Source organism: Pogona vitticeps, chromosome 2, assembly GCF_051106095.1.
Source record: "Pogona vitticeps strain Pit_001003342236 chromosome 2, PviZW2.1, whole genome shotgun sequence".
In the NCBI taxonomy this organism is placed as follows: Eukaryota; Metazoa; Chordata; class Lepidosauria; order Squamata; family Agamidae; genus Pogona; species Pogona vitticeps.
The window spans coordinates 301,898,966-301,913,081 of NC_135784.1; positions in this window are offsets into that span (position 1 = coordinate 301,898,966).

A 14,116-nucleotide genomic window follows, 5' to 3' on the forward strand; every position below is an offset into this window, starting at 1 on the left:
TAAACTCAACACTACTTTGCAAAAGCGCATCAGAGTCACCGTGTTCTGCAGAGGCCCTCAAGAAACTTAGGGGGTGACTACATTGGCTGGTTACCCCACAGTTTGCATCTGATCTGGCACAGATAAAATAAAAGTGAAAAACAGTGACTATGCCACACAAAGCTAAGTGTGAGGAAGCCCAGTATTGTTCCTTGAGGAATCAGATCTCATTTTGTTCAGCCAGCAGGGGGCAGTTTATTTTGCTCTGATTCAGGCTCTACAGTACTGTATAGATTTTCTGTGCTTTCTAGTATGGGGGATCACCTGATCTAATGCAAAGGGCCAGTCAGGGAGGCATCAGTGGGCATGCTATTTCATAGGTTATCCTCAAATGAGTGTCTGTTGTTTCCCTTCTCCAAAGAATTTTTTTACTTATTGTTATTAGGCTCGTTCAGAGTAGTACTGCGTCAGAAAAGCACTGCTTCACTTTGGAAAAAAAAATAAGAGGACAAGAAAATGGATGATCCTGGTTGAATTTTTTTAAAAGAAGATACTCTTGATTGGAACTCAGCAAAGATTAATTGAATTGCCAATCTCAGCAAAGACTAGAGATGTTGGCAAGACTTTGGGTCTGAGTCTCAAATAGATAGACATTGGCACGTCATATATGTATTCCTGAGAATACAAATACAAAATTTGGCACCACAGATGCCATGGAGGTCAAATCCGTCCACCTAGAACTGGGGGGTCCACTCACTAGTTGCCACGCATTGCACGCATCTGCCACCATCAACACAGTGCCGACTGTGGAAGAAACCCAGAGGGTGCTTTCTCGCCTCCCAGCACAGTCAACTTTACCCAGCATGTTGTTAATCTGTGGAACTACTTGCCCCAGGATGTGGTGATGGCATCTGGCCTAGATGCCTTTAAAAGGGGATTGGACAGATTTTTGGAGGAAAAATCAATCGCAGGTTACGAGCCATGGTGGGGATGTATCATCTCCAGGCTTCAATGGAAGGCACCTCCAAAGGCCAGATGCAGGGGAGGTAGATCAGGAGACAGGTATCTGGTTGTCTCATGTTCTCCCAGAGGCATCCGTTGGGGGCCCCTGTGAGTCAGAGGAAGCTGGACTAGATGGGCCTCCTCACCAGAGTGGTTGGCTGTGCAGGGAGTCAGGGAAGTGCCGGCCAGACTACTTCCATGATTGGCACGATAGCAGGTGGACACATGCACCTCATGGTGACTGGTGAGTGGACTGGCCGGTTCTGGGAAGAGAGAACGGACCTCTATGGCACCTGTAGTGCTGCTCTTGCCTAGTTCCCAGTCTTTGGTACTAAATCTCAAGTCCCTATTAAAAACAAGCTTCCCCCCCAAGAAAAAAAAAGGGAGAAGTGGGTGGATTCTGAATCGCACGTTGAGTCTTGAGTCATTGAAAAAGAAACCCAAGTTGAGTCACTTGTCTAACTTAAGTCTCGCTTGACAGTGAGTCCTGCAACTGGAGCCTCCATCCCTGACTTTTTCCACATCTTCCCACTGCCCCTACAGACTCCTGCAGCATCTTCACTGATGGTGTAGGTATGGACAGCTACAGAGTGAAATCTCTATGGCAGGGAACCAGATTGAAAAAAACTTTAAAGCAAATTGGGTTTCCACACTGTGTAGTTAGTTGCACCCGTATCAAGGAGGTCTTGCTTCTCTTCTGGGGATCCTCTCTGCTTCTTCTCACTTGTCTTGGCTGTGTTGTCCCCGGCCTTTTCTGTCCTCCCCTACAGTGGCGGCTGGTGTTCAGTTAAACCAGGTGTTGCAACCCAACAGTCTGACCCACTAGGGTGTTCTTGGACTGCAACTCTGGGAAGCCTTCACCTCTAGCTTTACTGGGAGCTGTAAGCTGAGGACACCGGAGTTACCCAAGATTACCCTTCTCTCCAGCAATAGCTGGATTTCTCTCCCACCCACCACCCTCACTGCTCTCAGCTTGGAAACATGGTTCCTGACCCACCACATTTATACTGCAGTGTACTTCTGCTAGGTTCCACAATGGAACATGATCTAGCAGGATCCGTTATCATTCATTGCCATCTTGTTAACCTTCTTTACCTTCTAGACTGCATCAACTAAAGTATATTGATTGTTGCAAGGTGCCAAAGTATTACACAGTCCCTGAGTGCATAGTTGTGCATGGATGCTGTGGGAGGAGCAAGTGGTGCTTTCCCCCTCCAATCCTGAATCTATGTATTCGATGTATTGTTTTAATGTCTACAGGTGGACACTTTGTTGGAATAGTGTATGCTTGCATGCAAATTATGTTTACCTAGCTTTGTTGGAAAATTCTGCAGGCATTCTTGCAGTTGTGTCCCAGATATACAGTACCTCATGGGGTGATAGTGGTTTCTCTGAAATGTTGGTATGAGAAACCTCTATGCTTGGCCCATGAGTTGCTGTGCTATTATGTCCTTTATAAACTTAATTCCTTTGTTGTGCACCCTGAGAAAATTAGCTACACAAATAACAGAATCAATGGATGCAGTTCTTGTATGGATGCAGGAGGATGCCATTTCTTCTGCAGGAAGAAGTTTGGGGAATTCAGCTGCTGGGCCATAATAAAAAAGAAACATTCCACTATATATTTCTTTCAGTTTTGGCCCTATAAAATTAAGGATTCTGGAAATGTTTTAATTTGGAGAGGGAGAAAACTGACAGTTGTCTAATGCTAAATTAAATATTATATCATATAATTCTGAATGTAAAGGACTGAGTGTACATGCATAGGATAGGGCTACACAGGATAAATTCAGTCCAGTTCAGGCAGAGGATTGCATAGTTTTATGCTGAACAGAGGAACCTCAAATCAGAGTCCACTCAAAATGGTCCCCTTATCTGCTGTTCCTTTGATTAAGGGCCCGTACTTGATGTACTTCATACATTTACTCTGGCAACATGATCACAGGACCCAACAATGGCACAAACAACATTAAGAGCAATTTGACTGGTTCCTTTGCTAATGTGATTTATGCCATCTTTTACCAACAGTGCCCCTCAGAACTCTGCATAGGACATACAGGACAGTCTCTGTGTAGAAGAATGAATGGACATGAATTGAACATCAGAAACTGCAGTACGCAGAAATCAGTTTCAAATCAATTCAGTCTACCAGGACACTCTTCAGAATATATGAAATTTGCTATTCTAGAGGGAAAAATTACAGAACAAGAATTCAGAGGGAAATAGTTGAGATAAAATATATTCACATGCTGGACACCCATCTCAATGGATTAAATATTAGCCAAGGTTTCTTAAGCTATTACCAAATGTAATAATTATGTTACTATCTACTATTATTTTCCTTCCAACGACCAGACTCATCTTTTCAGAACAAGACTCAAAGGTAAAGTCCATCATTCTCTACATTACCACATGTTGTTCCTCTGTTGTTTTCTTTAATCATTGTTACTATTTACAAAACAAGACTTGAAAAGGACTGAATATCAAACAGGGGTGTTAAATCATTTCTAGGTGTGAAATGCAACCCCAAACCACTGTCCCTTTAACCTTGCATTAATGTTTTACCCTGTAATCTCTGTATTCTAACTCTGAAGTCTGATGAAGCGGACGGTGCTTCATGAAAGCTTACATTAAAATTTAGCAGTGAGTCTTTCAGGGGCCACAAAGTCTTTTTTCTTTTTTGTGTGTTTCTTATTGAAAAGGTCAGATAAGTATCTCTCTTGTAACCTCTCAGCAAAGATTCCATGCCCTTCCTTACCCTGAGAGGGTAAAAAAAGATTGCATTGGTAAATTCAGAAATTCTGGAATAATGACTCTGGTTTCCTAGGGATTTCCCAGGGAGATTATGACTAGAATTAATTGAACCATATTAAAAATGATAGTTACTTTTAGAAAAGGCAAGGGGGGGCAACTTTCATTTGTATGAGAAAGGCCCAAGAAAACTTGTAGAGTGTTTTATCTGAGATGAAAGTAACTATAACTGGGATATCCTTGTTATTTTGTTCTGGATTGTTCCTTTTTTCATTATCATCCATATTCTTAACAAGCAACAACCCACCCGCTATATCCAAGACTAAAGGTGTGTGTGCCCACATTATTCACTGAAGCAAGAGCATTCATAGTCCTATTTTTTTGGTAAACTTTAGCTCTCAGGGGCTGGGTAGATGGCTCAATTAGAGTTGGCTGGGATTTGTTAAATGGGTTCATTTAAGGATGGGTACCGGTTCTGATATGCCATTTGGTGCAGTCCTTGCATCCACATGGCCTGTGCAGCTCAAGTGACCTTATTGGGCTCACCCCTCTTAAGGACACAAAGAAAACAAACAAAAATCCCCCTCCTGCTCCCTCCGCCTCCTGATATGAAGCTTTCCACTTTTAAAACGTTTCTGTAAAATGTAAAGTGCATCAGCACTGCCCTAATAGGCGTTTTAAAAAACTACTTTGCTTCCTTTGCATTTTGCAGAAGTGCAGAGAAAGTTTTTTATTTCCCGATATCATGAAGTGGCTAAGCTGACTTCTTAAGCCATTTAACAATATTGGGAAATTTAAAGAAGCAAGCTCTGCTTTGGTTTGTTTGTTTGAAAAAGCTCTATTAGCCTTTGCCCTGCTTCGTTTTGAACTCCAAGACTAAACTTACCTGTTGTTCCTTTTATCTCTTGACTCCCTACTTTAGCATTCCAGTCCCTTATAATGACAAGAACATCTTTCTTTGGTGTCAGTTCTAGAAGGTATTGTAACTCTTCATAGAACTGGTCAATATCAGTCTCTTCAGCATTGGTGGTTGGTGCATAAACTTGGATTACTGTGATGTTGAGAGGTCTGCCTTGGATTTGTATTGAAATCATTCTATCATTTTTGAGATTGTATCCCAGTACAGCTTTTCCAACTCTTTTGTTGACTACGAGGACTACTCCATTTCTTCTATGGGATTCTTGCCCACAGTAGTAGATATGATAATCGTCTGAGCTGAATTCGCCCATTCCTGTCCATTTTAGTTCACTGATGCCCAGGATGACAATGTTTATTCTTGCCATCTCCTGTTTGACCACATCCAGCTTCCCAAGGTTCATAGATCTCACATTCCAGATTCCTATGCAGTATTTTTCTTTGCAGCATCGGACTTTCCTTTAACTCCATGGACAGAGTTATCCTACTCTCACCTAAAAAACAAGAGCCCCTGAAGGGACACATAAAGGCAGGAATGCCCGGGGGATGCGCTGGCTTATGCTAGCACTTATGTTGTCATTGATTGCTAGCAAGAAGAGTGAACCAGCCCATCCCCACCGTGGACCAAACAGCGGAACAAATGTCTGTGTATTCAACGGAAAGACTTTCAGCTGCTTTGCATAATTACTACAGCTTTTGTCAAAGCACATAAGTGCTAAAAAAATTAAACAAGCAATTGGCCGCATTAATAAGTAACCTTAATTTCTTTATAATATCTTTTTTAACCTTTATGGAAGGCACAGATATCTTTAGACTAGCACAGTTCCAGTCTGCATGGTAAAGAATGCAATTCCATTTGAATGCGGGTGGTTGTTGTTGTTATTATTTTGCTTTTCCTTATTAAGAAAAAATAAACTCAAACCTTTATGTGGTTTTGTGTTTCTCCCTCTCACAAGAATAGGGATTGTAAGAATGACCCAGTCTTTGTTCCCTTTTTAAAAAGATCTTCCTTGTCATCTTTCTCTCTTCATTTTTCTTGTACTCCCAATTTAGGAAAAGAAAATGAGGAAAAGGGAGAACAGCTATGAATGTGGGCATTATGCATTAAAAAAATCCACCACTATCAGGAAAACTGAAAGTAACAGACAAACCTAAATCTGAAAAACAAAAGTCCCCAATGTTTAAAGTGGTGGAACTGCTATTATCAAGGCATCAGCTGAAATATCACAGAATTGTTAGGCTTTTCCTGGTCTCCACTTAGGGAAAGAATTCTCGGGGTAAGAAATGTGGGTGGTAGTTTGTTCTTTATGTACAAGATGTTGTTATAGCTTTGGCTGTTTTCTCTACATCTTCTCACTTTTGTCAGCTGGCACCAGGGCTCAGTGGTGGAGTCTAAAGTTATTTATATGGTGTGTGTTTTGTGGAACATCAGCACAGCAAAAAGCCAAGAACAGAGGAGAACCACTGAATGCATGTGTACCACTTTCTGGTTCTCTGGGGCTATATATATACTGTATACACATATGGGACTATATACATACATATACAGACATGTGTACATAATACAAAAACAAACTTTGCAAACGTGTTTGTATAGATATATAGATATCGATAACAAAACAACCATAGTGATAAAAATGGATGCTACAATTTGCAAACCCCAAGATCTTTTCACCAGCACCAAAGCAGGAAGTTGTTTGAGGAAATAAAGAAGAATCCAACTATCTCTTTGAAGCCAAGTGAAAATAAAGTCCCAGATATATTTATCAACCAAGGTAGATCATCAGCATAAAAGAATAGGCTCCATATGCACAGTCTCTAAAACACTAAAATAAAATGCAAACATGTAAGATCATTGTGTGGATCCAGTGCTCCATCTGCAGAAAATTCTAAACCGAGGTGGTAAGGGCTTATCATCTTCTAAGGGAATATCAGCTACTGCCTCTCCAGCTCTTGCACTTTTTCTAACTCAAATCTTGAATCGCAGCCCCCTCTAGAATTTTGCCACCCACTGGGCTGAACCAAATAGCCCTTAGGGGTTGCACATGCACTTGGGCTCATTGTGTCATTTGGAGTGAGGCAGAGGACAGAGCCCCAGCACCTTGACTCATGGGTTTTCTTGTTCCATAATCTCTGGTAGAAATGGGAGCAGCAGAAGTGCAAAGCCTAGAAACATTCCCTTTGTGTGCCATAGGTAAAGCCACACAGCATACTAGCCCTACGAAGAATGGTAGTAAGCACTCTAGCTTCCAAGTACATTTCGTTGCCTGTCCACCCAACAAAAATATTTTCTTTTCCCTGGCTTGTGGTTGCTGCATTGCCTATTTAATTGCCTCTTCCACAGATCCTGGGCCCATTCACAAATATTTTCATGCTGACCATTTCCACAATCAGCCAGTCCAGATGCAATTACAGGCTTCTCCTGACCTTTGCCAGCCTCATCTCCGTGATATCGTCTTGAAGCCATTCTGCTTGGTGGATCTCTGAACTTGTACTATACAGCTAAAGGAATGTAACTAAAAATTTAAAACTCTGCAACAAATACAAGGATATTTTATATGCAAAAGGGGGCATTAGGAGGTTGAGATACATGCATCTCAGCTAAGGGGCAAGTGAGATGGGATTTGGTACTCCGCATGTGAAAAACGGATGGTGTAATGGATTAAATGAGGTATTAGGACTCTGGAGAAGAGGGCTCAAGTCTCCATTCATTCACTGGGGGAGTGGAGCTGGTAAACCCACTCCTTAAATACTATACTTACCTTGAAACTCCCGTCAGGGTCACTGTTAAGTCCATTTTGACTTGATGGCACATCTTTCTCTCTTTCACACACAAGACTAAACAAGAATTTCAAAAGAAAACCATCTTCTGCTTTACAGAGGACAGCAAAACCCTTGCCTGTGTACCCCTTGAAATGCTACAGCTCATTCTAAAAAAAAAAGGGGGGGGAGGAGGTTCTGTTTTTGTCCTGATGCAAAGCCTATACTCTGGATAAAAGGCTCATATAGGGGTAAAATATAGAGAAGCAAAATGGGTTCCCACAGGTAAAAGTGTCAGACAACAGAACATTTTCTCTCCCTGTCAATTTAACTTATATGCATGACACACCATAGAGAAAGCTGGAGTAGATTTAGAGGAAAGAGGAGTGAAAATTGGTAAAAGAAACACTAATAGGTTAACTGTGAAGATTCTCAGTCATTCAGGGGAAATTATCTGCAAGTTGAGTCATGGCAACTAGACTTCTTTCTTATTAGGTTGAAATATTTTGCTACTCATTTGGATTGAGTATTTGGATGAGTAGCAAAACATTTCAACATGATAAAAAAAGAAGTCTAGTTGCCATGACTCAACTTCCATATTAATAGTTTAAGATATGCAGATAATACTATATAAGTGGCAAAAATAGCAATGATTGAAATTAATGATGAAGGTTAAAGAAGAAGATGTAATATTAGCATTACAGTTGAACATTAAGAACACAAAAATAATGCCTTCAGAAAGATTGTGTGCTATCATGTGGATTCTGACTCATGACGAGGTGAGGTTTTCTCAAGTTGTCCAGGTATAAAGAAATGGTTTACCGCCCCCTCTTGTGGTTGTGCTGTAGGACTGTGCACCTGGCCAAAGACCAGAAATTAATTTTGTTACATATATTTTCTACATCTTCTTCCAATTATCAATGGAGTACTGATCCATCTTCTTCCAGTTAACAAATGGAGGATGCAGCCAAGATATCAGAAGGAGTCTGAGACTCAGAAAGAGAACTTATGAAGGAACTAGATAAGATTCTCAAATGTAAGACTGTATTGATGGCAACCAAACCAAAGACTATCCAGATTAATATATATGGATGTGAAATATGGACAATGAAGAAAGCTGGCAGGAAACAAAGCAGAATTTTAAGAAATACAATGTTGGATGAACACTTAATGAACATCGTGGACCACCAGAAAGACAAATACATAATAAAATCAAGCCTGAACTTTCACTACAAACTAAAATATTTAGGAAATATCATTAAAAGACGAAGCTTACTGCAAAAAAACAATAATGCTTTGAAAAGTTGAAGGGAGTAGGAAAAGAGGAAGAAAAATATGAAATGAATTGACTAATAATCAGGACCTCTAGTTTGCAAAACCTGAGCAGGACTATTTATGACAGGACCTTTTGGAAGTCATTAGTTCTTAGAGTTGCCACAAATTAGAAATGACTTGTTAGCACTTAACACACATGCTTAGAATCAATGTGTTTTTGCATTTATATATTTGTGTATTTACTTATTTCCAGCTCTAAATATTAGTTTTAAATTCTGTGATGCTATACTGAAAGACTCTTGCTGAGGAAGCAAAGACTAGGTCAGAGCTTGGCAAAGTTTATTTTTTGGGTTGCAGCTCTCAGAATATCCGGGAGGTTGTGGCTGATGGGGGATTCTGGGTGTGGTAGTCTAAAAACCCCTCTGGACTAAATGAGTTCCCAGATCCCCTTCAGCTCTAAAATCCCGAGTACAGAATCAGCTGTACAATTCTATGATTGTATCCTTTGTGCTTCTGTTTTTACAGTTACTTTTTATTTCCTTTCGTGTTTTGCAAAGAAGGTTGTACAGAGATCCAGCCGTTTCTTCTCTCCTCTATTTTCTGTATTGTTTCCGTGATGCTAGAGCAAGAGGAATGAAGAAAGAGAGACCCAAAAAGAACAAGCGATGAAAACACGAGGATTTAATCAGAGACTGCTTGCCAGATTCTCTACCCCACTCCATCTAATCTAGGTATGGGAGGGATGGAGAAGGGAAAGTGACAATGGGAATTTGTGCAAGGACTGGAGAGAGAGACCCTTCTAAAGAATGAATGGCCTTGTGGGGGAAGGGCTGGCTTTGACTGCAAATAACCTCGGTGGGCCATAAAGCTGGGGGTCTCTGAAAGGGCACTGAGCTGCTTACACAGGCTCAACAGCGAACATGGCCTGACTGAGTAAACACCTTTTTCAAAGCTGATTAGATGTAGCGCAGACAGACATTTCACTGATGCAGCTTGCGCCTGAACAGTGCTGTAGTGATGGGGCGCATTCGATCTGTTGAATTCCTACCTCTTCACAAAGAAAAAGAGAGAGATGAAACAGCTTAAATGGGCTGCATACTCTAAACCTTTTGGCTGATTTTTGGAGGAAAAATCTTGAAAGAACACAGTGTTCATGATTTTCCCTTGGATCCAGAAGGAGCTGGTTTTAGCCTGTCACATTTAACCCTTCTTATTGGGATGTGAAAACTGATCGTTGTTTTTTTTTTTAAAGAAAGTTGTCTTTATGCAGTTCTATTGACCTGTAATTGTTTTCATGATAACAAACAACAAGTAGCTGTTCTAAAACGTGAGGTAAACGATTCTCATTTGTCTCCGTGCATTTATTTAAAATGTGCCCCCAGAAATAATATGGATGGCAACGGTTGAATGGCTATTCTAGTGCAAAATTTAGTAATATAACAGTATAATATTATACTGTATATCTTTGCTCAGAATTCAGTCCTACATAGGACTTGACAGGTCTGATATGAACCTGATGGGAATGGTTAATACAGTTTTGTAATACTAGTTGTAAAAAGCCTGAAATACTGTAAGTAATTGTAAGGATTTATGTAAAGAAAGCCTGTAAAATAATGATTTATACAGATGTGGAGATACAAGATATACAAATTGAATTGCTTTGATTTTTTTTTATTGCTGTACTCTACCCTGAGAGTACTACTACATCCATTCCATGGATGCTTCCAGTTGCAACCAGATTATTTGCTAACTCTTAGTTCTGGTAATGTTGGTGTTTAGGGAATCACTTTCTCCACTATGATATCTGTATTCGGGTATTCGTCTTCCCTCCATGCAAGAAGGTCAGTGTCAGGGTTTTGCACAAACAAAATCCCAGCGTTCCAGAAAAATGTTAATTCCTACTAATATGTGGCCAAAAAGCTGGACATCTGCCAGCCGGTACCTGGCTCCCGTCATCCCCAGAGAAGCCTTTGATCTGAGCAACTCCCAGGGAACAGAATTTTCTTCTTGCTGAGGTAAACTGGCTCTTTGTTGAAGAGATCAGGCCTTTGGGCTACTTACATGGCTGCTTTTTGAAATAGGCATTACCCCAATTAGCCAAATTGACAAGTAGCAACTAGGATCTCTCTATTACTCTTACACCAATCCTTCAGGAGGTTCCCCCCCCCACCTCATGCAGGCCTGGTCTTATCATTAGGCTAGGGTTACCAGACGTCATTGTCCTCTGTCCGTCAGGCAAAGATAAAAACCTTTAAAATGTCAGGCTTTTGTATATTTTATGTTATAATTTTGGATGGGGGGGAGAGGTCGAAGAAACCCCCCCTCCCCCTGTTTTTCCCTGGGCAGAGTGCGAGCGGCCGGGGGATCCTACAGCCGGGCCAGGGTGGGTTCGGGTACAATTGGCTGTTTAAATAATGTTTTTTTGGTATTTTGGAAAATAAAGCCTCCATTGAATTTATTTTTATTTTTTAACATGACTGTTTCTTGGTTGGTTCACTCAGAGACATTTATTGGCAGCTATTGTAATAAAATTGCATTGATTGCGGGTTTAATCCAGAACGCTTCAAATGAAACATTCAATATGTCCTCCTGTGTTCTCTTTTTTGTCTTTCTATGTCCTCCTTTTGGTACCCATGTATCTGGCAACCCTACATTAGGTAGAACGATGCAACTAACACATGAGCTGATGTTTGGGACTTGGTGGCAGTGGAAGTCCCCCCCTGACACTCCTCCATTTCTCTTGATCCCCTTGGCCATTCCTCTCTCTTCAAGCTCTCCTCTAAAAGATCCCTACCACCTCAAGTGTCATGGAAGACCCTGTCCTGCAGTGGGTGTGGAAGTAAGGTGCAACCATCAATCTATCTGGCTTCTTTACTTGGAACTAGGGGTTGGGGTGTGGACGGTTTTCTTTGGCCTCAGGCAGCAAAATGTTTCGGGGTGTTTCTCTTCATTAGTTGATTGTTGGCCAGTAAGTGTGCTAATTGGCCTCTTGAAATGGCACAGTGGTGGCTGCGTACCTGCAACTAAATTATACTAATGGTAAGAAAGCTATGCAGCTTCTTTGGCACGCCTAGCAGGAAGCTGAAGGCCACAGGGATGCCGCTGATAAAGCCATATCTTTCCACAAGTTGAAAGAATATTGGGAGAGAAAGTTGAAAGGGAGGATAAATACATTTTCAATGAGGTATTCGTTTTACAGCAAAGAGTGGGAAGGGGGCCCCCCCAAATCAGGGTCTGATCCAGGATGTATAAATTGCTACCAGGTGCAGCAGAACCCCGACACCAAACCGGTCCCAAGGTTATGCTCCTTGGCGTTCTATAAAAAGTATAAAAAGAAGGCGTGCTTCAACACCAGCCGCAGTCTTCTCTCCTTCCTGCACCACCACCTTGCTCTCCCCTCACTTGTGCTTAATGTGTCCTTGGCCCTCTTCTGTTTACAACGCTCTGTTTGTTCTTCCTTTACACATACTATGATGATCCGATCCCTGTTTTTCTTTGCTGCCTTCCTGCAACAGACTAAGGGCGCTTAAGAGATAGCAGAGATTTGATAAAAGCATGCATCTGTTCATTTAGTTTCAAGCTTGAAAATTTGAAAGAGATAGCCGTCTCAGTCTGTGCAAGCATATCAAGTAAAATCCAAAGAAACAAAATAAAACAAGCCAAAAACACAGGAGGCGAATGCAGGTTGAGTCATTGCTAATTAACCTTCATGTTACTCTACCATTATTATTTTTTGTTGTTTAGTCGTTTAGTCATGTCCAACTCTTCGGGGCCCCATGGACCAGGGCACGCCAGGCCCTCCTGTCTTCCACTGCCTCCCAGAGTTGGCTCAAATTCATGTTGGTCGATTCAGTGACACTCTCCAACCATCTCATCCTCTGTCGTCCTCAGCTGAGTTTCACTACAAATTCTATCATCCTCAGCCAGCATGACCATGAGTTTAAACAGTAATGTCTTTCTCTCATGTCATGTAGCCCAACAAGTTCTCAGACCCCCATGTTTCTTTGTCACCTAGTTTAATGAAGAATTATGGAAACTATGAAAGCTTGGACAACGTAGTAGTATTTTGTCAACTGTGGATATTATACTAACCAGTAAGTGAGGGCAGTCAAGTAGGAGACTAGCGCTCCCTGCTGGTGCATTTTTTTGATTCTGACCACTTGACATGGAAGAGCCCCTTAAATATATAGGGGAAAATGAAGGAAAAACACATGCAGGTGTGATTAACATTTATGATTAATGAAACTTAATCCAGCCTTGAAACTCTTAATTAAAAAACAAATTATAATCCCCCAAATTAAATGAGATTTACCTCCGATGATATATATTTGTTGATACATGCTCTTACCAGGACGTGGTGGCACTGCGGGCTAAACCGCAGAAGCCTGTGCTGCAGGGTCAGAAGACCAAGCAGTTGCAAGATCGAATCCACACAACGGAGTGAGCTCCCGTTGCTTCTCCCAGCTCCCGCCAACCTAGCGGTTCGAAAGCATGCAAATGCGAGTAGATTAATAGGTACCATCTCGGTGGGAAGGTAACAGCATTCCGTGTCTAAGTCACACTGGCCATGTGACCACGGAAGATTGTCTTCGGACAAACGCTGGCTCTATGGCTTGGAAACGGGGATGAGCACCACCCCCTAGAGTCGAATACGACTGGACAAAAATTGTCAAGGGGAACCTTTACCTTTACCTTTTACATGCTCTTAAGTCTCTTCTGACTTAAGATAGCCCTATGAATTTTTGACCTCTGACAAATCTAGTTGCCATCAGCTGTGATCAGGTCTTACAGGGTCAAAGTTTTGGCTTCCTTTGTTGAATATTTACACAGAGAGAGGTTTAAAAACCTAGATATCTCTCTCTCTCTCTCTCTCTCTCTCTGTGTGTGTGTGTGTGTGTGTGTGTATACCTACTGGTACGAAGTCAGATGTCTGGATGGTGCAGATTAGATGTAATAAAATAATGCTTTTAATAGAAATGGTTAGAAAACCATCAATATTCATGTATGAAACCCTGTCTACATCTATTCAGCTGAAAAGTGTTCCTTCACTAATGCAATTATTATGGGCCATTCGCCTCGAAGAATGTGCCTCATTTCTAGTCAACACCATGGGTAGGGATGATGGAGCTTGTACAGGGGAGCTTCTGCATAAACAGAGAGGAGTGATAAGATGTAGGTAGTTATAATCCAAAGACATTACATTTCAACACTCTGCTCGTGCCAGAAAATTTGAAAATGCACCCCAGAATGGAACCGATCGAGGAGTTGACTCATCAAATTCCTATTGGTTCAATGGGTCTGCTCAAGTGCGATTTACTTGAGAGCAACTGGATTTTGCCTGTGAAAGAGATGGGTAGGAGGGTGGTGAAAATGGCGGAGAAGGGCAAGGAAGAAAGAGAGCTGTGTGACATGTGGGCACTTAAAAAAACCATCT